This window comes from Perissodus microlepis, chromosome 7 (genome assembly GCF_051167445.1).
Source record: "Perissodus microlepis isolate ML-2025 ecotype Zambia chromosome 7, ASM5116744v1, whole genome shotgun sequence".
NCBI lineage: Eukaryota > Metazoa > Chordata > Actinopteri > Cichliformes > Cichlidae > Perissodus > Perissodus microlepis.
In genome coordinates, this window is record NC_140467.1 from 40,205,887 (window position 1) to 40,229,569 (window position 23,683).

Below are 23,683 nucleotides of genomic sequence, written 5' to 3' on the forward strand. Positions count from 1 at the left end.
TAAACTAAATACGAATAGTATTACAAAAGAAATCTTCTTGCTTTATGTAACTGCCTAATTTAAAAGGTTTTTTTAACATTTCATTTTGTGTAATATTTTGGCAAAACTTCAGAAGGACTTAGGGATGAAACTAATTCATTTAGTTGTTAATGGAGAGCAAAGAAAATAAGAAGGAAGGAGTTATAACGCACAGCATTTTTGTTTCCTGACTGAAGGTTTATTGTCAGTATTCAATAGCTTTAATGGAGTCATGTTTTCCCATCTGGAAGTGTTCTCAAAACCAACATTTAATCCAAAACAATGGGCTCTGCCTACACATAATTATTGTAACAGGTAAACGCACTGACCTAAAGATTTTTTTTTTTCAAATACTTTGAGGCATAAAGAGAGAAAAATGTGAGAAATGATAAGTTTATTTAGTTAATACTGACAAACTGAAAGTTTGAAGCCATTCATGGGTTGGACATCACGATCGACGGCATATTTAAGAAGAAAAAACAGAGGGGGTGGGAGAGGAAGGATACATAAAAAGAAAGGATATGTGTTCCAGGCCAGGAGATAACAGCCTGCCAAACTCCAATCACTCTCTTCTTTTCTCAGGGGGGGTCAATTCAAAGCTTTCCCTTTAGGTTACAGACTGTTTTTCTATTTATTTATTTATTTTTTGGTTCAGCTGTTACTGTCCACCTGCCACATCTAAAGAGATGTGCCCTGGAGTGTATGTTGACACTGTTCCCAGGTGTCTTGGCTGAGCAGCGAGCTTACTGCTGAGTGGAGCACCGTTTCACTCGCTATGCAAATTCATTTGCAGCTCACAGGTTATGGGGAGCTGGTTTTTCTAATCTGTCACCAACAGATCAGCACAGACTCAAATTATATTCTTTTATTCCACAAACAAATCATTCATAATCGATACCTATATCACTGCATTACAAAATATGTGCACATTTATTGCATGTCTTAAAAAATGAATTATCGTAGAATCAAGATCGCAGATCAGATTTAAATTTTGATGTGACGACTTTCATGTTATATTCATGCATCTTTATTGGTATTGGTCCTGTGTACAGGCAGACGAGCTTTCCTGCGGCTCATCCCATCTCTGTCGGTGTCACACAGACTGACACATACAGGCATTTGAGGAATAGTCTTTAGAGGATATATCAGTAATATTTAAGTGCCTCAGTGCCAGATAATCTTAGCAGGGTTTTACTATTCTGAGACAGTCAGTCACTTGTTCACATTGTTTTGGCATAATGCTCCACACTCTGATCACTGAATGAATAATTCAGCATCCTTGTATTATATTCATTTTAAATACACAGACTGAAAAAGAGCAGATGCATATTATAGCGATGCAGTCACATCTTTTGGATGGGTGTTGTAACCTTCTTGGATTAGTTTAAATTATTTAGAGAAGGCACTGGAATAAATATATTTCACACTAAATGATTTGTGCGTGTGTCTATCTATTGTTTTTAGTTAATTTTACACAAGCATCATCAATAACTTGGCTATTGTCTCCTCTGTTTAGTCAAAGTGAAAAGTTGTGGATTACAGAGGGGTATGTACTGCATTGTTTTATTGTTTTTTTTAGCTGGGCATGTCAACTTCCTGACAGGTCTGGCATTGCACCAACACAGTGCATAATTAACAAAGAGATATGACACTGTCATTAATCACTGCATCTACAGAACATCAAGAAAGTTAATAAGCATAAATTAAACATGAGAATATTTATAACTGCTGTGATTCTCACAGGAAAGAAGTGAAACTAGAACTAATAATAATTTTAACATGTTGGTAAAATTTGAAGATTAGTGCTAAAACACAGCAGGTGGGATGCTGAAACTGGAAGACAAGGAGAAAACACATGTTATATATATTTAATGAATATTGTAGTGTAGTGATTGCTACAGCACCTATTAAACCCTTAAATAATTAATATTGACAGCCATAATCTGCCACATTGATGCAAATGCAAAGCAATGGATTTTGTATAGTGAGAAATCATCTGACCGATCCTCTGAGCATTGTCTTCCTGCATGAGGGATGAGCAGAGCTAGTTTAAATTCTATCTCCACTTACAATGATAAGTTTTTTGATCTCAATCATCCATCTATTTTGTATTTTCAGACTAATCACAAAGATGCTGCACGTGCAGCTACTTGAGTCTCTGCCTTTTTGTTTAAAGCATAATCTCTGAGAAAATTAAAGAAAAATATAGCACGACTAATTTATTCACCAGTTTAATAATCATGTATATAATGGTTTAGGATGTAATAACTGCACCCTTGACACAAGTCCGAGATCCAAAACTTTAATTCTGTCACTTTGACTGACCATCCATGTATGACCTCCATGTATGACAAACAGTTCAGATGTGCAGCAGGCAAAAAAAACTAAAAAGAAGCATCAGGAAACACAAAACTGGGAATACTAGAGGAGCAAGAAACAGTGAAAAGCTGATTAATTTGAATAACATGTCAATCTGCCAAGTGACATTGGGCAAGAGGGGAGTATATGAGAGTGAATAACTGATTGGAGACAGGTGGTGCGGAAAATTAGAGGGAAACTAAACCAGAAGTAAAACTACCTGACATGCAAGAATGATTTTGTAATAAAACAGGATGTGACTAAACAGAAACCCCAAACCATGACATGTTAGCAACTTTGTCATTTTCTTTTCCATTTTTGTGTTTTTCCTCTGAGTCTAAGGGACATGTTTAAACATTTAAAAAGTTAAAAATGGTTCTTTTTTTTTTCTTGTAAGTTTAAAAATGTGACCCAATTCAGCTCAGTGCACGCAGGCCAGGGCTTCTCCACTCTATTGTACACTAAGAGTGTAAATATACCATTATTGAGCCACTTTACTGATTTTATGACTGATGTAAAGAGGTGCTATGAATACACAAGCACTTTTAACACTATTACTGTCATGGTCCCCGTGTCTGCCCGGCTGACTAAGGTTGGCTACTTATGTTTCTTGTTTACATCTACCTCTCTCACGCTTGCCGTGTCTCGCCGGGGCGGAGCTCATTGCGGGCTCCCGCCCCTGGCCCTCGCACCTGAAGTTAATCACACACCTGTGGCTCATCGCCTGAACTCATCCACTACTTAAGGCAGTGGCTGAAAACATCTCGTCGCTGGACTATTGAGTAACCTCGGTAGTAAGCTCCGGAGTACTAGTCTCTTGTTGCCTTTTCGTATCGCTGACCCTTTGGATTAATCACTTGTTGTCTGTAAACAGGAATTCCGTTTCCCTGGAACCTTTGGTGTGCGGGCTTGCTGGTGTGCTGTGTTTTTTGTGAAGTCCCTCGTGTGTGAAGAGCTCCTTTCCCGGATTTCCCTGTGCCCTGGATTCCCCCCGCCCTCTCACTTGTATATATTTGCACCTGGTGTTGTATAGTAATAAACGGAACTGTATTCTAGCTGCCTTGTCTGCGCTTGAGTCCATCCCACTTCGTGACAATTCCATAGTTGGCAAAAATGTATTAAGGCTTTAATTATAACCAGGCAGAAGCCTTAACGTTGTCCATGTTTGTTATAAACAATAAAAATAAATAAAACTCATTATAAATCATGCTGCAGAAACTTAATTGTTTTCAAGCTTAGTGTACCTTCAGGCATTCAGCTGATTTACACACATAGTGGTATCCACCTGAGGTATATCTCTAACTGTATATATAAACAGACAGCTACAGTGTGGGCACATTACTCACTAGCTGCTAAAGTGAAGCATATGAAGTTAAACCATTGTAATATTAATTATTCTCATGATTGTTTGTTATGATGTGGGTTAAAAGTGCTAGTGGTGGTCCCAGTATTATATTTTAATATGATTTGTTTGGCTTAGACTCTCTCGGGGAAATAAAACAATTTCTCTGGAGAAACTCATTGCTTAGTTCTGCCTGTGAGCTTTCAAATACATAGCTTTGACTGACTTCTGACAATGCAGTGGAAAATTAATTCACACTAAAAATAACTTTCGAAAATCCCCAAATATCAGCTTACTCCCCCCGCCTGCTTCCGTGTTGCTACTTACTCATACAGCACTTGTCTTGAAGCAGACTCTCATGTGGATCGATAGTTTAAAATATTGACATGAGGAATTTGCAGACTGTTTTTTCCCCATCTTTACTACAGGCAAATCAGCTACAGTTACGGTTAATGCTCTTTTCAGATGTGCTGGGATGCTTTGCAAAGCTTTTGGCTGGGGATTAATGTGTTTCATGAGGTTTCAGTGGCTGACATTTTCTATGATTATCATGGGGTTGTCTTACAGGTCTTTCAGTCTTATTGCTCATCTGAAAGTGTTTATTTGCTGCAGTAGACCTTGTTCTGTGTACTTGTAAACTCAACACCTCCTTCCTACTCCACGGCGGCCTCTTCCTTTTCCTCTTTCATCTTCATCACATCCTCCTCCCTCTTCCTCTCGAGGTGTCATTGATGATTTTCACAGCCCCTCCTCTTGTGTGACTCCTGCAGTCTCTGCTGCTGTCTACCAAAGTGAATTATGGAAAGATTTGGAAGGCTGGTTAGCATGGGAGTCAGGATTTGGGCTTGCTTAAAAACCCAGAGTGCATAATTCATCAAAATTAACATCAGTTATAACTCTGCATCACTATAAACACTCATAAATTGTTTGCACTTCTACTCCCACACACATAGAGCCACACTTTGTCTCTTTTTCAATTCAGGAACAAAAATGATATGATTTGATGGAATTTTTTTTTAGAAAAAAAGGAAATATTTGATTTTTTTAAGCTATAGTCTGGCACTGACTTTATGAGAAAACTTTCCAGTGAAATGTCAGATAAGCAATGGACGTCTGGCAGCTTCATCAGTGTTTACCCACGAAAACTTGACGATTCCTGTATATTTTTATCATACATAGAGGGCAAAACTTCATATTTGATATTTGCTCAGCTCCATGTGAGCTGTGAAGGTGAGAATCCACTCTAATTTGCGTTGGGCGTCGCTGCTATGTTAAGGTTGAAGTATTATTTCTGGATCATAACTTTCCTTGCTGTTGGCCAGATATGTGAAGTTGATAACGTTCAGCTCTGTCAATCTCCCCTCCTTCCTCACACTATTAAGATTTTTATTAGTCATGCGGATGATGTAAAGCCGGTCTGCCTGTCATGATGATATAACCTCTTCAGAGTCAATTTCCCAACATACACATCCCTCCATACACCTAAGAAAACAGAAACTTTTCCCTACTGCTGAAATATTCGTTTGTAAGACAGCACGTCGATCATCACAGGTGGTACCAAAATATAGAAGAAATATTTGATGTAAAGTTGTGTTTTTGATTTATATTTCCATTTAAATCTATGCTGTAAGATATGCCTTTTAAAATCTGCTCCTGCAAAACATTAATTTTGAAGCAGATGGTTCTTAAAAATTAGGGATAGTGGAAACCGTTATTCACTTTTATCCATGCTGTTGAAAATCATCCGTTAGTCAGTGCACCGTTTGGGTACAGGCTGAAATATATCTGGATGGATTTAATGGATTGCTATGATTTTTGGTACACAGTCACTTCCCAATTAAAAATGAACAACAATTACTTTGGTGAGCTTTTAATTTATTGTCTTACAACATCAGATCAAAATTCAGTGCTCAACCAAGTGGACTGGCATGTGCACGAGATGTGTTTGTTGTTCAGTTTAGTATCAAATACCAAAAGGTGAGCAAGTCAAAAACCTCAAATTTGAAAGTGAAAATAGTGGAACGACTACATTGCACATTTCTGTACGTTTATTAAACCTCTGTTAACATGCTTACAGCACTACTGTGACTACAAAGTGCATTGCAAAAAATGAAAAACATGAAAAACGCAAACCAAAGCAAGACTTTTGCTTTCGAGTGTAATTGCAACATCCTCTACAAAACTCTAGACTCTTCTTCCCCATCACCTCCCTGTGGGTTGCCTGCAGATAAATTAATTAAAGCCCATGTGATTATATAAATAAATAAAACACAAAGCAGGGTCAACAATTTAGCCACTAATGCCCACATGACAAGGAAAATCAAAGCAGGAGGTTTGGTTGCGTTCCACCCTGGGCGAATTGCTAAATTGTCACTTCTGAGAATAAGCAAATCAAAATTAGAGACAATGAAATTAAGAAATAGTAATCATAGAACAAAAGTCTCCAGCAGATTACGTGATAACAGGCGGTGATGGAGTGAGTCCCCCTTACAGTGCTGACTGCTAACTTCAAATGATGAATGATTTCTTCCTAAATCCACATCAAAACCAACGAAGCAACAGAACTTTAAAATCAGCTTAACAATTTTTTACACCCAGCTTGTTGCCGCGTACCAGACGGTGTGCAAATGTGGTTTGATTTTAACACATCACCCCCCTCCCCATGTTTTCTGTCACTCTTCACTGAACACAGCTGCTTTGAGGTGAACGCTAAAATGATGGTGATAACATGTCGACAATGGCAATTCACCATATTTATCATCAACGTCTGGTACATGTTAACATGTAAATATTTGCAAATGAGCAGAAGCACTACGAGCAGCTTTGGTGAGTGTAAGTCAGCTGTGACAAAATGGCACGGAAAACACCCATCATAGAAGCAGGCTGCCTTAATTTTCCACCTTTTCTGTGTCATTTCACAGCTTTTAAGATCCCCTGCTCAAGTGCTGCTGTTCAAATATCATTTTATTATGTAGCCCTTGCTATCAAATGTATATCCAAAGTGGCCTGCACTGAGGGAAATTCTCTGAAAGGTAACAGCAGGATTTGCAGTAGAACACAGTTTAATCTCTGTGTACCTGTGAGAATTGAATAACCTTTATTCAATTACAGCTTGCCACGTAAGGAAAGGTCCCTCTGGCTAAAATACATCAGCTTATCAGCCGTTTAATCCTTAGCAGTGTGTAACAATAGGGTCCAACTGTAAGGCAGTCGGGGAGGGCACGGTGAGCTAAATTGTGGTACTAATTATTTGTCTTTGTGATCATTAGCAACATCAGTTGTCACAACAGTTCTGCATTCCTTATATCCTGAAACAAGTGGCAAAACTGATTTGTCTCATGTGGTATATCAGGAACATCAAAAGTAACAAGTCTGTTTTAAAAAAAAAAAAAAAAAAACAGATCCCATTTTTATAACCAGACAGCTGGTCACTTTTAGGCGTCATGAAGGCTGAGCACAGTATTGTTGTTTCGCGTTACATGAAAGATCACTGAGCTTTACCTTTTGAGACCTGTCAGTTTGATAAAAATAAACAAAAAACAGGCAGTTACTGGTAAGTTCTTTAGCTAAAATGCGATAATGGATACAGTAAGTAAAAAGTAGCAGTACAGAATTCTTCGCAATGTCCAGGTAATCCATGAAGGCTCAGCACACTATTGTTGGTTCAGCAAGCTTTGTCACCAAATTGATTTTATTAAAGGTTGATTAGCACAGAAGCAGGCTGCTCAATGACATTTACCGCGCAACCAAAGTCGCCCCTTCATTCGGGAAAAACATTTCACGTGAAATAGATGCCTGTGCGCCACCTTTTCGGCAATCTTTTCACTCTTACAGAGGTATTGATCGGATATCCAGAAGGACAATAAGGATTACGCCCCTGTTTTGATAACCACTTAAATATTGCTTTTAAGCAATTGCGCTTGTGAGGTCCTATTCTAATATTTGTTGGCTATGAAAAAAGGAAATTATTTTAACCAAGTTGTATCAGATTTTCAGTTGGCATCCTCTTCCCTGGGATAGAAGAAATCTACTGATGCCCACAGGCTGTGAATATGTTTCTTCATGTAGAAGAAAAAAGACTGGAAATTAGCAATTTACTGCATTCTGTAACAACTTTGCTAAGGTTGCTGACTGCTGAAAAACCTGCAATCATCTTTTTAGTTTTGCCCAGAAAACACAAAAAGCTTGCAGAGGAAAAGGAGCGACGGAGGCAGAAGCAGGAGCAAAATGAATGTGTTTAATGATAGTTAAACTTTAAAAAGACAACCACTGAGTACAAAGAAACCTATTGTGTAACTTATGAGCTGTTGAAAAGATCGGGTTAAGTCGATTAAAAGAACACAGTACTTCACCTATGGGAGGAAACGGACACAACCAAAAGCCTTAAGCACTGCCTGGACAAAGGCACTCTGGCCCCGGCCATCTGCTTTTCCAAAGCTGAAGTATTCCCAGTGTTGATTACTGAGTGGAGTTAGTTGAGCACGACTCACTGCCTTAACAGGAAAAGGGAGGTACTCGAGACAGTGGAGAGAGCAAGAAACAGCACACACAGACGCAACAATCCACAGTTGACTTAGGGATGAAGCAATCAGCAAACAGCAACACTCGAGGGCAACTAAAGCTATGCATATTAATTTCAAACTTCACCATATTCTGCACAGCAGCTGTCAAAATATATTATTCAAAGTGTTCCTTTAAATCCAGATATAGCGATACACATGTTTATTTATAGTGTGAAGCAGGACACTCTACTACATGAAAAAAAGATTAGTTACACAACAGAACACCCGATTTCATTAAAGGTCAAAGTCATTTTTATTATCTCTGAGGAGCAACTTGTTGCACAGTTATCACCAACAGTCAACACAGAGACAAGTCACGCAAAACAAATAAAGCTGCATCACTTCATTTAAAAGGATACTGTTAGGTTTTGTATTGTTGATTGTCATTTATGCTTAGAAATATCTACTTATATATGCTTAGAGTTTTATAATTAGTTTTAGATTGGTAGAGGTTTGATCCTTAATAGTCTGCAAACTTTGTGTGCATTAGAGAGCACTCTGGGAGCATGGGAGAGGTCGTACCTTCTCTTATTGTTTTATGGTAGGATAAACGTGGCTATATCTGTTTTAGGCTAAGTGCCTTTTGTTTAGATGAACTGCTGGACTTCCAGACCAGCAGGTTTAGGGAAGTCATTTATGGGGTCACACTCTGACCCCACACACACACACACACACACACACACACACTTACACAACGCACAGGCAAGGTACTCTTTGTTTGTATGTAGACGTCATATGTTAATGAACCTATGCATATTCATGTGACCTCAATAAAAGAGCAGTGTTACAGGGGAGCGGAGAGTCTGACGGGGGTCAAGTGGTGGAACGACACTTGGCTCCAGGCAGGTCTCCCTCATGCATGAGTAACACGAAGAACTTTGCCTACTTGGTGTTCAATGCTTTTGCTGTGTAATTATATTGTCTTCAACGTTCCAGCGAATAGGTTCAAGCTACAAACCTATCATTAATTGGTCCTTCGAGCCGGATCCCTGGAGTCGACATTCACCGAGGGGAGAAGAGAAACGCTGAAAGACTGACGTCAGCCAGGAAGTTCCTGTGGATTAACTGTCTGTCTTTTCTCCTCGATGAATGACGATCGGCGGGATCCGAGGCTGATATTACACGCTAAGCAACACCAAGTAAGTCCCTAGAGCCCGACTCTATAACCGTGTGGTTGTGCAGTCTCCGCCACTTTTTGAGGCGTTGAGAAGTTCGCTACTTTGTGGAGCGATAACTGAGTTCCTCGCTGCTTTGTGGAGCGAGAAGTGAGTTCTCCGCCACTTTGTGGGGAGTTGAGAAGTTCCGCGGGGTCCAGAATGTGCTGGACAATAGGCCTATTTTGTGTTGTTGTTGTTGTGTTTGAGTGTGTTTGTGTGAGTGGGTGCGGAGCAGAACACGTGGTCTGTGACACCGGCTGTTGTTGTTATCATGGGTTTCTAAGCAACCAAGAGTGCGTCAGAGGGTGACAGACGTTTATGCTGGACTTTGCTCCTGACAGCGCAAAGTATTTAAATAAAAGAGAGCGACGGCTCCTTAGCTGCGCGGGTTCACGCGAGCACGGTCGCGCGGGTTTCACGCGGACCTGAGCCGTGCGGTTAATCGCAGGCTTATAAATGGAAGAGATTCAAATGTTAGAAGTTTTCAGAAAACACACCAGCCTTGAAGAGCGTGTGGAGAAGGCCAGCCCACATCAGCAGCACTTAAGATATGCTCTGGTGAATGGCTTTCCCCCACCCCTTGCTGACACAAAATGTTTATTCTTTAGCTTGCCCTGATCGACAACAGCCTGTGCTCCAGACCATAGACGTAATTGAGGTGGATAGTTGTTAAAAGTAATCTGCATTAAGCTTAGGGTTGCTCAAATTCAGTACAATGACATATGAGGTGAAGTAAAATAGGTAAATATTTAAACTACTGAAGTGCATAGAGGCACTTGATCTGTGTGAAAGACTGTCGTCTTATTATGAGCCATTGTTGAGATATAGAGCACACCTGTGAAAACAACTAATATGCTGAACCCTGTATGAAACATCTAAAAGTACATGATGGAGAAGCTGAATTGAATATGAAAGTGCAAGTCTTTGCCACTGTGGGCAAAGCACGCAACCACTGTGTGAGGTTGCGTTGCGGTCTCTTCTGAGCTGATGAGCAAGCTACACATTATCAGATCGAGAGCTGGCTGAGAACTCCTCAAAGAGAGGGAAACAGAACTATGATAACTATGATAACTGGAGTGTGCAGCGTTTCCGTGAGCAGTTTTCCTGCATCTTGACTCATGTGTGTAGAGTGTTCATAGCATCAGCATCGTGTTTTTGTTTATTTGTTTTGTTGGGTTGAAAATAATTAAATAAACTTGTGATCATGCCTATGGATCACCATGGCACATATCACCAGCCATATGATTTATTTATGCAGATGAAAAAGTGAGTGTGAATGTGTCTGACGTCACAGTGTTTTTGTGCGCTGTGTAAAAGTAATTGCCTCTGATTGTGAGAGCGGTGATTCTGCAGGTCACCAGCTATTGTAAAGAAAAAAAACAAAAGAGTGAAAAAGAGACAAAATTTACATTGTAGATGAAAAATAATCATAGGAAAAAGGTTTTGTGTTGATCAGCCAAGAACAACTACAATCTCATTTTCTGCTTTTAAGAAAGGACTGTTCACAAAAACAGAGAGAGAGAGATGTGTGTTGATTAAGCAGTGATAATAATAATGAAAATGTTTTAGTTTGTCACTTTCAGGTGAAAAGCAGACCTGAATCAATTTTCCACATGCAGCGGTTGGAAGAAAGCTATAGTTTAACATCATTGGAAACATTCAGGCCAAGTTTCTGGCTAACTTATTTACAGCTCCATGTGTCTCTCAAACTCACAAGCGAGCTCTCACTCCTCCCTGAAGACAAGAAATGCAGCTCCAAAGAGCAATAACATGGCAGATAAAGAGACAGCAGCAAAGTCCTGAGAAAAGAGACCCAGCAAGCAGCAGCAGTGTGGACAAACAGCATCAGAGAAGAAGAGCAAACCCATCATCCTGCCTGATTGGATGAATGGCACTGTGCTTCCAACAAGCTGCAAATTCACTGTGCATGTGAAAAGAACGTTTGAGGAGAACTGAGGAGACTGTTGGAGTTTGACATTTGCCACCTTTGGAGTAAAATGGCAAGAAGAGACAGTGGAACACAGGACAAAGCTGAAAGAGAACTGCCGGCTATTGGACTGTTGAAGTGGGAGAGGACAACAGAGTGAGAGGAGTGGTGAGAACACATAGGAATTTTGTTTTTAATGTGGGAAATCAAAATTTGGGTTAGCAAACCAGGGGAAAAGAAAACTGACTGCTTAAGTTGGAAAATTGAGAAGGAGTCTGAAACACTGCAAAAATAGAAACATATACAAAATCACACACACAACCAGAACATGCATTAACCCTACTAACACAAACACAAGAGAGCTCATGAAGATTAGACAGCATCTTAAGCATGTGAGTCTGTTTATCATCTTGTCCAAGTCACCTCGTGTGATGCAAAGACCAGTGGACTCATAGCACATTAGTTAAGAAATGATCAAATAATAGGAGAGAAGTGTGTAGCAAAGGCAGCTTTAAGAACATGCCCTGCTGGAGATGCAGCTCCACAGACATTGATTAAACCTGCCTAATAACACAAACACACATGCAATGAAGATCAGCTTGTTATCTCTCATCAGTGTTAAAATAGTGTCAACTTAACAGACACTTGTTATCAAATACTGAATTTATCCAGTGCTGACAATTGACTCTCTAGGTTGCAGGACAACAGTTTAACTTTTGTGGGAAAAAAGATTCTGGTTTGACCAATCAGTGATCAGACAATAAATTTAGTTGTTGATACAGTAAATTGGGAGATGCTTTCTGCCTGACTGATGCAGCACAAGTAATTTACTGTATGAGGGAAATTCTATTTTTGTGATAAGATTTTGAACATGCATTTCTGTTGTCCTGTCATCTTAGTGGGTTAATAGCTGATATGCAAATTAGTTGATTGTTCTTAGATTAAGGAAAGGTGACTGAATTCTAGCACGAGTGACTAGGATGTGTTGGAGTTTGTTAGAGTGGAGACTCTAAAACACTGAGTTTCCTGTTTTGATGTGCGAGTGAATCCTGCACCCAGATACACAACTCTGAATACGTAAGAACAAACTTCTTTTGTGAAGTGCATGACAACATGTCACATGTTTTATGATGAAGGGAAAAAGGAAAACTGAATAAAATGGGTGTGTGGCCTAAATGAGTGAAGAGCACAGACCTGGGGATTAAACTCATAGCTAATAAGACATTAGGCTTATGTTGTGTGTTGTGCAGCTGATGGTTGGTTTGGAGTGAATCTAGCTGATGATTTTTCTTTTGTTGTGAAGTTGAGCCTGCCAATTAGTATGATGGTATGATAAATCATGCTAATGGTATGATTTACCCTCCTGAGATGAGGAGCTTGTGTCATGACTTAACAAGGCCTTTTTATTTTGATACTTTCACAGTGCACTGAAAGTTTTGTTCGATAATCTCTGTTTGAGCAGATCTGCACGATTAGAACAGAAAGCGCTGTACGACACGTCGTCGAGAAAATTGTTACAAGTGAGCTTCTCCACATTAAAATGGGCTCTGGAGAAAGTCATTTATCTGGGGACAATTAGAAAATGAGAGTTCCTGCCCAAAAAGGATTCAGCGATGTAATCCGATCTAAAATTCTTCTTTTTCTTTTTGAAATGACGTCATTTTGCTGAGAGTGGAAACTAAATGCGACGATAGGTTCCACTATCAGCAAAGAAAGAATGAATGTATGAATGAATGAGTGAAAGAAAAAAAAAACTGACTGACTGGTAAAAGCTGACAAAAGCTGACAACACTTTACTGTTGTAACACGACTGTGCAAAGTTAACCCCCACCTGACAAAGGTGCAGATGAATCTATGTGTGTTTCCTTTTTGCAGGAGCAGAAAGATGAGAGCAACATTCGAGGTTGCATGACGATTTAACCTTTTAAATGCCACTTTCTGTGTCTGTGCATCTACCAGGGGGTGTTGTTCACTACCTTGTGTTGCTCACAGAGGAAACTGTGAGAAAGTGTGTATACACCTGCGCAGCGCTAACATTTGCATTTTCTTTTCTACAGCATTACAGTTCTTCATGTGACTTGATGATGCGATTTATACCAGGACAACTGGTTGATGTTTTTTCCTACTACAGGATTTCTGGGTTTATGTGTGAAGAAACTGTGTTTACAGGTTATGAGTTAGTGATGCTGTTACACTGTGTTTTTGGGAAAATGTGAAGGTTACTTTGATGATGTGAATAACATTCTTTCCACAGCTATGGATGGCTAACTTTATGGTCTTTTTATAGCACCTCTGGAACCTGTCGACCTGCGTCTGACCACGGTCAATGTGTATTGCTAATGTTTGTTTTTCTAAGGGTGCATGTAGAGGATTCAGCAGAAGCGGACAAGTGACATGAGAAAAACAAATAAGAGATGCAGTGTTTATGGAATAATTTAATATGGTGCTCATTAGCTGGCCACTTTTGAACCCATAGTAATATATGAGTGGAGTGACTTTGCTTAAGAGAAGTCGCCGATTACATTAATGTTGACTGAGTACATGGGATGATCCATGTCTGAGGCAAATTATGGAAATAGTTGTAGTTTACTGATTTGAGAAAACCTGCACATGACACTTGTCTTGCTGATGTTGAATGCTTATTACTCTTATGATACAAATGTTTACAAGTGTGAAGTTTGATTTCACTTCCAGATCTTGTTTTCCAGGCCATGATGGTGTGTATGCAGGCTCCTGGCAGAGCCAGGTGTTAAGTAAACTTAATATGCAAAACACGCTAACATCTTTTATTGCAGGATTACGGAGCTACTCCAGCGGAGATGCCCTGATGTTGCCTGGGACATGATCTAGCTAACCTTTTTCTTTAAGACAGGAATCCAGGTTTGATGAGTTGACTCATGGGAGTGTCCATGCGTCAAGAGGAGGGGTCCAGGATTAACATGAAACAATGTTTTCTATTATTGCTGCAGTGATTTGTGTGATTAACCATTTATTTATGGGTATTAAACCTATGCAAGTGGTGCATCCATGTTCAGATGAGGCTTTGATGGCCTATAAGAGAAGTTCACTGAACTAAAGAATGTGGTTTGATGATTGTTGACATGCTCTCCAGTTTTTCCTCCTAGCAAGGGAATACAGGTGCAGCATTCTGCTGAAAGGGATCTCCTGAGAAATCTTCAGAGGCCTAGTGAGAAGCAAGAACCATTCCAGGCATAGCTGACAGCCCAGGCAGTGGTTGAGGTCAAAGGTCGAGCTGGTTGGAGCCCATTGTGAGATCAGATTCCGGAGCCACAGCAAGGACTATGAAGCTGCGCTGGAATGAGAGCTGTGCCAAGGGGGCTTTCCAGAGGCCAAAAGAGGAGATTGTGGACAACAGACGGGCACCTGAAGGATGAGGGGAGTGTGCCAAGCTCCATCGACAGCACAGAGGGAGTCCAAGGATGGCATCATGATTCTGTGAAAAGCACATGAACCAGAAGCTATGGTGGTGATGACAGCAGTTTCTTATGAACATCACCTAATGCTGTGTCACTGTACTGTGCATACGATGACACACTGAAGACTGCTGGGATCATAACAGCAGTAAGATAACTGGACCCAGCACCCTTTCCACAGAGGGGTTTTTCTGCAGAGCGTGGACAATGGAGGAGTCATAAGTATCCCCCTCGCAGGACGAAGGCCTGAAGTGAGGTAATGGGGGTTGGTAGAGGCCATAAAACTAGAGTGCTGAAGAGGTCTGCAGCTTTGGAGATAGCTGAGACCCATGTTGACAAACAACAAACTCAACTGGTATGTTTGAATGTCTATTCTACATACATTCGGACTCTGGTCCTATGGACAGTGATGGAAACAACTGGAAGAGACATTCATGACACCCTGCCAAACTAAAACCACTCTGCACAGATGATGGGTGATCACCACAGAGCTGGGATGTTTTTGAAAATGTTACTTTCTTATTTTAACTATTAAATTAACAATTCCTTTGTTTGCTCGTAGGATGCAGTTTGCCATTGGATGAGATCAATGAGGAATGGGATAACTGCTAATACATTTGTCAAACTGTGTACGTTTACAGTAATTTAGGTTGATTGTCATATGCTGTGTATAAAAATGTTTGCATTGACACTGTCAGACATGAGGGGATCATAACTGGGGACTTTTCTAGCATAAAGGTCAAAAAGGGGGGAATGTTAGGTTTTGTATTGTTGATTGTCATTTATGCTTAGAAATATCTACTTATATATGCTTAGAGTTTTATAATTAGTTTTAGATTGGTAGAGGTTTGATCCTTAATAGTCTGCAAACTTTGTGTGCATTAGAGAGCACTCTGGGAGCATGGGAGAGGTCGTACCTTCTCTTATTGTTTTATGGTAGGATAAACGTGGCTATATCTGTTTTAGGCTAAGTGCCTTTTGTTTAGATGAACTGCTGGACTTCCAGACCAGCAGGTTTAGGGAAGTCATTTATGGGGTCACACTCTGACCCCACACACACACACACACACACACACACACACACACACACACTTACACAACGCACAGGCAAGGTACTCTTTGTTTGTATGTAGACGTCATATGTTAATGAACCTATGCATATTCATGTGACCTCAATAAAAGAGCAGTGTTTTTGTTGTGCTTTTGCTGTGTAATTATATTGTCTTCAACGTTCCAGCGAATAGGTTCAAGCTACAAACCTATCAGATATGAATAAGGGACAAATGAGTTCAAAGCAACCTTAACTTATTTAATAAAGGGTAAGCAGGTCAGTGAGGACTGACTGGGCCTTATTAGAGACTCTGACCTTTTACAGCTGGAAGAGGTTGTTTAGGTTGTTTCTAGCAGTTAAAAAAATAACTTTTTACCTAAAGAAAATTACCTTTCTCTGAGTACCAACTCAATGCAACGAGGCTAAAGCATCTCATGCAATTTGAGTCTAGATCAAAACTTTTGGGCTTCGTAGTGCTTCTGATAAAAGTACAACAACAGATGGACCTTCCCACATAATTCACCAGTGTTTGGATCAAAAGCTGACATTGTTGCTGCCTGTCACACTTGTAAAGCCGTACAACTTCAACAGCCTGGAAACAAATAAAACAAAGATGAGCGAGAGAGTTATTCATGAAGTCTTCGTTTTTTGGCCAACTGATGTCCAAAAAGAAATCTTTACTCTAGTCACTTAATTCATCAAAGACCAGTTCGATTGTTCATCACTGAGCAGCAATACATTGATGGGAGTCATCTGCTCTTCGTATGGAAAATAAAAAGAAAATTTGTGTCATATTTTGGGGATTTACGTATAAGACAAATGCACAAAAAAATAGCATTACATAAAAGATTACAGAGCTTTACCTTTTGAGACCTGTCAGTTAAAAAAACAAAAAACCCAAAACAAAACAAAACAAAGCAAAAACACAGGCGGTTACTCGTAAGTTCATCAGCTGAAATGTGATGATGGATACAACCGAAAGCAGGGAGAAGTCAATAAAAAGTAGCCGTACAGAATTCTTCGCACCATCCAGGTAATCCAGGACCCTAATACGTGGAGTGCCCTTGGCATCCTCAACAACTCTGCCTGCCCTGTAAGAAAAGAAGTGAATCCAATTTTGTTTGAATTGCACAATATCCTCAAAGGTTTTCATGATGAGAGCGCCAAAGGCCTTTAGTCACTGAATGATTTTGATGGCTTTATTTTTAGGTACAGATAAAACCACTGAACACTTACTGTGACAAGGAACCTGATGGAGTTCAAATCACTTCATGAAAATAAAGGAAAACTTTTCTGCACATCTTAATGAAACATCGGTATTATCTTGACTGGGACATTAGTTTCCTTTCACTAACCTGTGGAGATTAAAAGTCTCCTCCATAGAAAAACACATCCAATTGTGCTCACCTGGACTAGGATGAACATTCAGTCTGCTTAAATCATCAGTATTAAAATTCCCACAAGTTGAGAGTCTATATCCCATGCTGGAGGTGAATTACTAGTAAGTACTCAGCAGGTTTTCCACTGTGTCCATATAAATACGTTTGGCGAGCCTTTCTTAACTTACCTCTGCACCTTGTTCCTATGAATATTGCCCCTCTGATGAAATGCTTACCTGAATAATTGTGTTTTAAGAGATTGTGACCCAGCCAGGGGTTAAAATGGGACATGGGAACTGGGGGACTCTAAGTGTCCAGTGTAGCTGTGCAGTGGTGAGAAATGATTCCCTTGGGAATAAATCACAAAATAATTTCTTTTGTGAACTCTGGTATATATTTTTTGCTACTGCGGGTTATTGCCCTTTGTAGTTTTAACCAATTTCATGAGCTATCGTAGTTCCTTTCCAGTCCCTAGCCTGTGTATTGTCAGTATAACAGTATAATTTGTCATTAGCTTAAATTCATATTGATGATACTACCTTTTGGAAACAACATAAATTACAGGCCCCAAAAGGTCACACATTCCTAGAGATTGGTTGGCAAGTGGTTTCTGGAGGTTGCTGTCAGTCTCCAGGTGAATTTAGTGGCAAAGAGCGATAACGTACTGCTGTCAGGTTTGCTGTGGCAGACGGTGGAGAGTGGAGAGTAAGTGTGGACCCAAATGCAGACAAAGGAGACCAAAGTGGAGTAAGAAAAAAGTGAGTCAGTGATTTTTACAAACAAAAGGCTGTCACAGTACTGGATTGTGTGACCCAGTGTTTGAGTTTTTATGTATCTTTTGTATTCATTTGTGTTCTAGTTTAGCTCATCTAGTTGATTTCTAGGTTGCTGTTTAGTCCTTTGTTTCTTAGTTGTTTCTGTCATCTCCCCCTGTACTCAGTCTCCCTGGTTCGTGCGGCTACCTGTCATGTTTCATGTCTGTGTGCTTATGTTAAGTTCATGTCATATCTAATCTCCATGTTTCCTGTTTTACTTTGAAAGAGTCTGGTGTTCCTTGTTCATCGTATGTAGTTTCACTTCCCCTGTCCTGTCATTAGGTTCATGTGTGTCAGCTGTTCTCCCTCATGTGTTTCCACTTCCCCTAATCATCCTTGTGGGTATTTAGTCTCTGTGTTTCATGCAGTCTGTGTCACGTCATCTGTGTACCTTCCCTCTGGTCAAGTGTTTTTCAGGATTCTGTGCAGTTCATGTTTGCCATTTGGTGTGTGCTATGTTTCATGCACCCGCACGATGAGGTTCTGTGCAGGTCATGTTCATGTCAGTTTTGTCACGCCATTTGGTTCAGTTTCCATGCATCTGCACAGCATTCTGTTCACAGTGATCATAGTTATTCCTTTCAGTCATGTTAGTGTTTTTCCAGTTTAGGTTTTTGGTTAGTTGCGGTCTATGTCCCTGTTATGTTTTGTCTACGCCCCTCTGTATCAGCCCAAATAAAGGCTCGCTTTCAGTTTAAGTTTACTCCCGTCTCCTCACCTGTGTTTGCACCTGGGTCCACCACACTCTCCACGCGGTCAGCCCCCGCTGACCGTGACAAAGGCACAGATAAACGGTCAAAACTAAACAAGGAAAAGCTAAACACAAACACTAGGCATATAGAAAAAATACAGAAACCCGAGACAGGACAAGTCCGAGACTAGGAAACATGAGGACAGATTAGCAGAAGGTCCAACAACAGGCAGAAAAATACAGAGGGCTAAATACAGAAAGGATAACGAGGGCATGGGAAACAGGAGGGAAACACAGCTGGAACTAATCTGACACAACAAGACAAGGAGGAAGCCAAACCGGATACACTAAATACATAATGCATATGAATAAAAGGCTCGTTGTATGTATTCAGTCATGTCTGTCTTAACAATAAGAATCCACTTAACTCTGAAAAGGCAGTGGAAACCCCTCTGGTGGTGGGACAATTCTTTGTTTACATTAAGAAAAAAAGATTATGCCTCTAAAACACATATCATACAAACACGACATTTTCTGAGCAAAGATTTATTTCCTTTGTGGTTCTTTTTTGAAAGGTGAAATCAGCTAATTTCTCTGGAGACTCTTCCACCACCTTTGATTTCCCTCTGGCATCTTTACCTTTTTCCTGCCCATCAGTCAATCTCTTTGTCTGGTTCCTTCCCTATTTTGTATTCTCTCACAGTGGCAGGGAAGATCCCAGAGGCAGATTGCTGGAGTCGAGGAGCTCTTGTGCAGTAATAGCCCATTACATGTTATTTTTCTCACACAGTGTCACTAGTTCCCAGCTTGTTCTGTCACTCAGTCACCCTGTGAGTGAACCCACATCACTGACAGCAAACTGAGTCCCAGACAAGTATAACATGCACACCACTCAATCTTTTGATCTGTGTCATGGCCTTTTCAAGCCAATGAAGGAAACAGCTCAGTGTGATTAGTATGAGAGGTCTAATGATACAGAAGTTACAATCATAAAGTTTTCATCACTTTTCATGTGAGATCATATAAAATTAACTCTACTGGTGTTCAATTAGTACTCTAATAATCCCATACACCTTTGAAACTTTAGTTTTAATGAAATAGCTACAAAATCAGAAGGAATCTAAATGGAAAGCCCCGTGACGTTTAGATTATTATTAATTATTTAGTTTTCCACTGTGCAGCTAATGGAAAAAGCAATATAATCAAATCTTACACATATGTTTTATTGAAACCTCTTCCCATATTTTTTTTGAACTAATGCACTTTGTCTCTGTCTTCCCACCCACTCGGTCGCCCTCATATTTATTTGCTCATATTTATTCTCTTTATTTCCTCTCTCTCTCCGTGTACCCCCGCCCACCCTCCAATCCCACAATGCATTTTAGATGTAACTGAACTCTCATCAATAATGAGTTTAACTCACTTTTAATAAATAACTCACATATTTCTTGTGGGTGACATCTTATTTTGGTTTCAGCTATATCTCCACTGATTCTTTTCCTCTGGGACTAAAGGGGAAACCAAACAAAGCGTCTATTTAAAATGGTGTTTACATTTCAATAAATTAAGTAGGACCCCCTTATTAATGTATTCTGCGCAGCCTTCAGGCCTTCATAGTAGCAAACTCAGCTTGTTAAAGATTCACTGGTGCCAGAGCATAAAAGTATTTTAGATCAACAGCACAAAAAAGCCTTTTTAAATTAATACTGCACCAAAACACTAACCTAGCCCCAACAATTTGAAAATCTGAATTACACAATAAAACTTAACTCACCAGAGGTCATTGCATCAGAATTTAATTTCCTTCTCAGTCCTCTCTTTACCTGCCTTTATTCATATCCACAGTACCTATTCCAGAAGTGGTCGGAATTTTGATATAATGCACTGTTAAAATTATCTTTTCTGTCAGGAAATACGATTTTTCTCTACTTTTCTTTTATTCCATCCATAACAATTTACATACTATTAGTTCTGGTTATTTGGGATCTACTATGTTTTTTTCATTATTTTTGTTCTTTTGAGTGACTATTCACTATGGGTTTTTTTGTTTGTTTTTTTAAAGGAGACATGATGACTCCTGTAGAAGAGTCAGTATTACATAGGCTTCATTCATACAGGCCTGGTGCAATCACTAGGGGAAAATGTGTGTTCCCTGACAGTTGGGCAATGGCTAAAGGTTGCTAGCAGTCGCTAGGTGAAGTTGGCTGCGAAGAGGTATGTGGTGCTGGACTGAAAATCAGTGCAATTGCTTTGGTCATCAGCAGGTTACCTGGGTTGTCTGCAATTTGCATGAAAGATGCTGGCTTGTCTGGAAAACTCAACAACAGCAGCTAGTGTTTCAAAAGGCTCAACTTCAACTTTGAATATTAAGGTGTCTGTTTTGCTTTTTTCTGTTTCACTATAGCTCAGCGAGTGATTATAAACTAGCTGAAAACATTTTGCCATCTTTCATGCAAATTTTGGACAACAATGGCAATCTACTAATGACCCAAGCAATTACAAGGAGGTTTTTGCACCCTTTTTTCACCTAGTTTTGCCTAGTGTAAACTAGCAACCTCCAGCAACCATTTGTCAACTGGTTAGAGAATACACATTTTTTTCCCTTAGCAGTGCCGATTGATGCCAGGGGGTCACCAACCAGTGCACACATCATACTTTCTCAAAGTGGAAAGCGGCTACAGTGCCATGAAAAAGTACCTGGCTCCTTTGTGATTTCTTACTTTTGTGCATATTTGTCACACCCAAATGTTTTAGAACATCAAACAAATTTTAATATTAGACAAACACAACCCAAGTAAATGCAAAACTCGGTTTTTAAATAACAATTTCATTTATAAAGGAAAAAGGCTTTCTAAACCTACTTGGACCTGTGTTAAAAAGTAATCGCACTTCTAAACCTAGTAACTAGTTGTGTCACCCTTAGTAGCATGAGCTGGCAATGAGTCTCTCACATCATTCTTCTTTGCATAATTCTTTAATTCAGCCACATCGGAGGGTTTCAAACATGAATGGTCTCTTTAAGGTCATGCCATAACATCTCAATCGGATTTAAGTCCTGACTTTGACTAGTTCCCTTTAAAACTTTCATTTAGTTATAGCTATTCAGAGGTGGACTTGCTGGTGTGTTTTTGATCATCGTCCTGCTCCATAACTCAAGCGTGCTTTAGCTTCAGGGTATAAATGAAGGCCAGATATTCTCATTTAAGATTCTTTGATAGAGAGCAGAAATCATGGTTACATCAATTACAGTCATCCTGAAGCAGCCCCAGACCATCACGCTACCATCATCATGTTTGACTGTTGGTATGATGTTCTTTTTATGAAAGGCTGTGTTAGTTTTATGCCAGACATAACAGGAACCCTCCAAAAAGTTCAGGTTTTGTTTCATCAGTCCACAGACTATTTTCCCAAGTCTTGGGCATCATCAAGATGTTTTGGGGAAATGTGAGATGAGCCTTTGTGTTATTTTTAATTAGCAGTGGTTTTCTTTTTTGAAACTCTCCCATGATCGCCACTTTTGCCCACTCTCTTTGTTTGAATCATGAACTCTGATCTTAACTGAGGCAAGTGAGGCCTGAGGTTCTTTAGATGTTGTTCTGGGTTCTTCTGTGACCCTCAGGACGAGTGATGATGTGCTCTTGGAATAGTTTTGGTAGGCCAGTGACTTATACTACAAGTTTTTTGTGTATAATGGCTCTCATTGTGGCTTAGATATTGCCTTCTAGCCCTTTCCAGACTCATGACTTTGTTTCTCATAAGTTCTTGAGTTTCTTTAGATTGTGGCATAAAGTGTTGCCATTTGATATCTTCACTTTGTCTGACAGGTTATATTTAAGTGATCGCTTGATTCCACTGGTCTGTCAATAATCAGGCCTGGGTTTGGGGCTAGTGAGATTGAACTCAGCTTTCCAAAAAATGTTTTAAGTCATGATGACAATTAATGCTTGTGGAGGGGGGGGGGGATTAGTTTTCACACAAGATCCTTTTTTATTATTATAAATTACATTTTTATTTAAAAACTTTTGTATTTACTCAGATTATCTTTGTCTGATATTAAAATTTTCTTAATGATCTGAAACACATAAGTGTTACAAATATGCAGAAAGAAAAATCAGAAAACTAAGAACTGTTTTGTTTTTTTTGTTTTTTTCCACAGTACTGTAACTATATCTTCAAACCTTTTGATACTATGTGCAGTGTCATGTAGCCCTGTGAGGCAGGCAGAGTGTGGACCCAAAATGAAGGATATTGGAGACAGGACTAGAACTCAAACACAGCTTTATGGATGTTAACCGCAGGAATTAAAAATCTCATACACAGAACAAGGTAGGAACAAAACTTACTAGAAACTAGGACTGGAAGAACTAGGAGGAAAAACACAGCATAGAGGGACAGACAGAAACTAAGGGCTTAAATATACACAAGGTAATCAGGGAGATGGACTACACCAGGGAACACAGGTAAACTAAATCAGACTAACAAGACAGGGGAAGCAAAACTGAACACAATGCACACTGGACACAGACTATCAAAATTAGACAGGAAGCAAACAGAGACAGAGCTCCAGACTCCAGGCGTACTAGCCTGACTCAGGGAAGGAATAAACAAACACAGACACATGACTGACAGGAGACAAGACATGCTTGACACAACTAACCATAGAGACAGGGCACAGACAGTGGACATGTAGACATGACCAGAGCCACAGACAAAGATAACTAAATATTGCAATCTAGGGAAATAGATCAAAATAAAAACAAATTACAGACTACAAACTAAACATGAAACTAAACACAGAGACCAAACTGACTAAATACAGGGGACACAAGCGAGAACACACAGAGGCGAGACCAAAACAGACTTGACATGAAAGGGAACTGACTAAATAAAACAGGGAACTAAGAACTAGAAATATAGAAAACAAAACTCAGGTACTACAGAAACTAAAC

The 23,683-nt window shown here is 39.7% G+C and overlaps 1 long non-coding RNA gene across 1 annotated transcript; it reads left to right on the forward strand.

Annotated features, from left to right (window-relative positions):
- The first annotated feature begins 8,646 nt into the window (after positions 1-8,646).
- On the forward strand, positions 8,647-15,997 carry LOC146383650 (uncharacterized). Its single transcript, XR_014800778.1, has 2 exons — positions 8,647-9,419; positions 14,477-15,997. It is a non-coding gene; the product is annotated as an uncharacterized LOC146383650 (long non-coding RNA).
- The last annotated feature ends 7,686 nt before the right edge of the window (positions 15,998-23,683 follow it).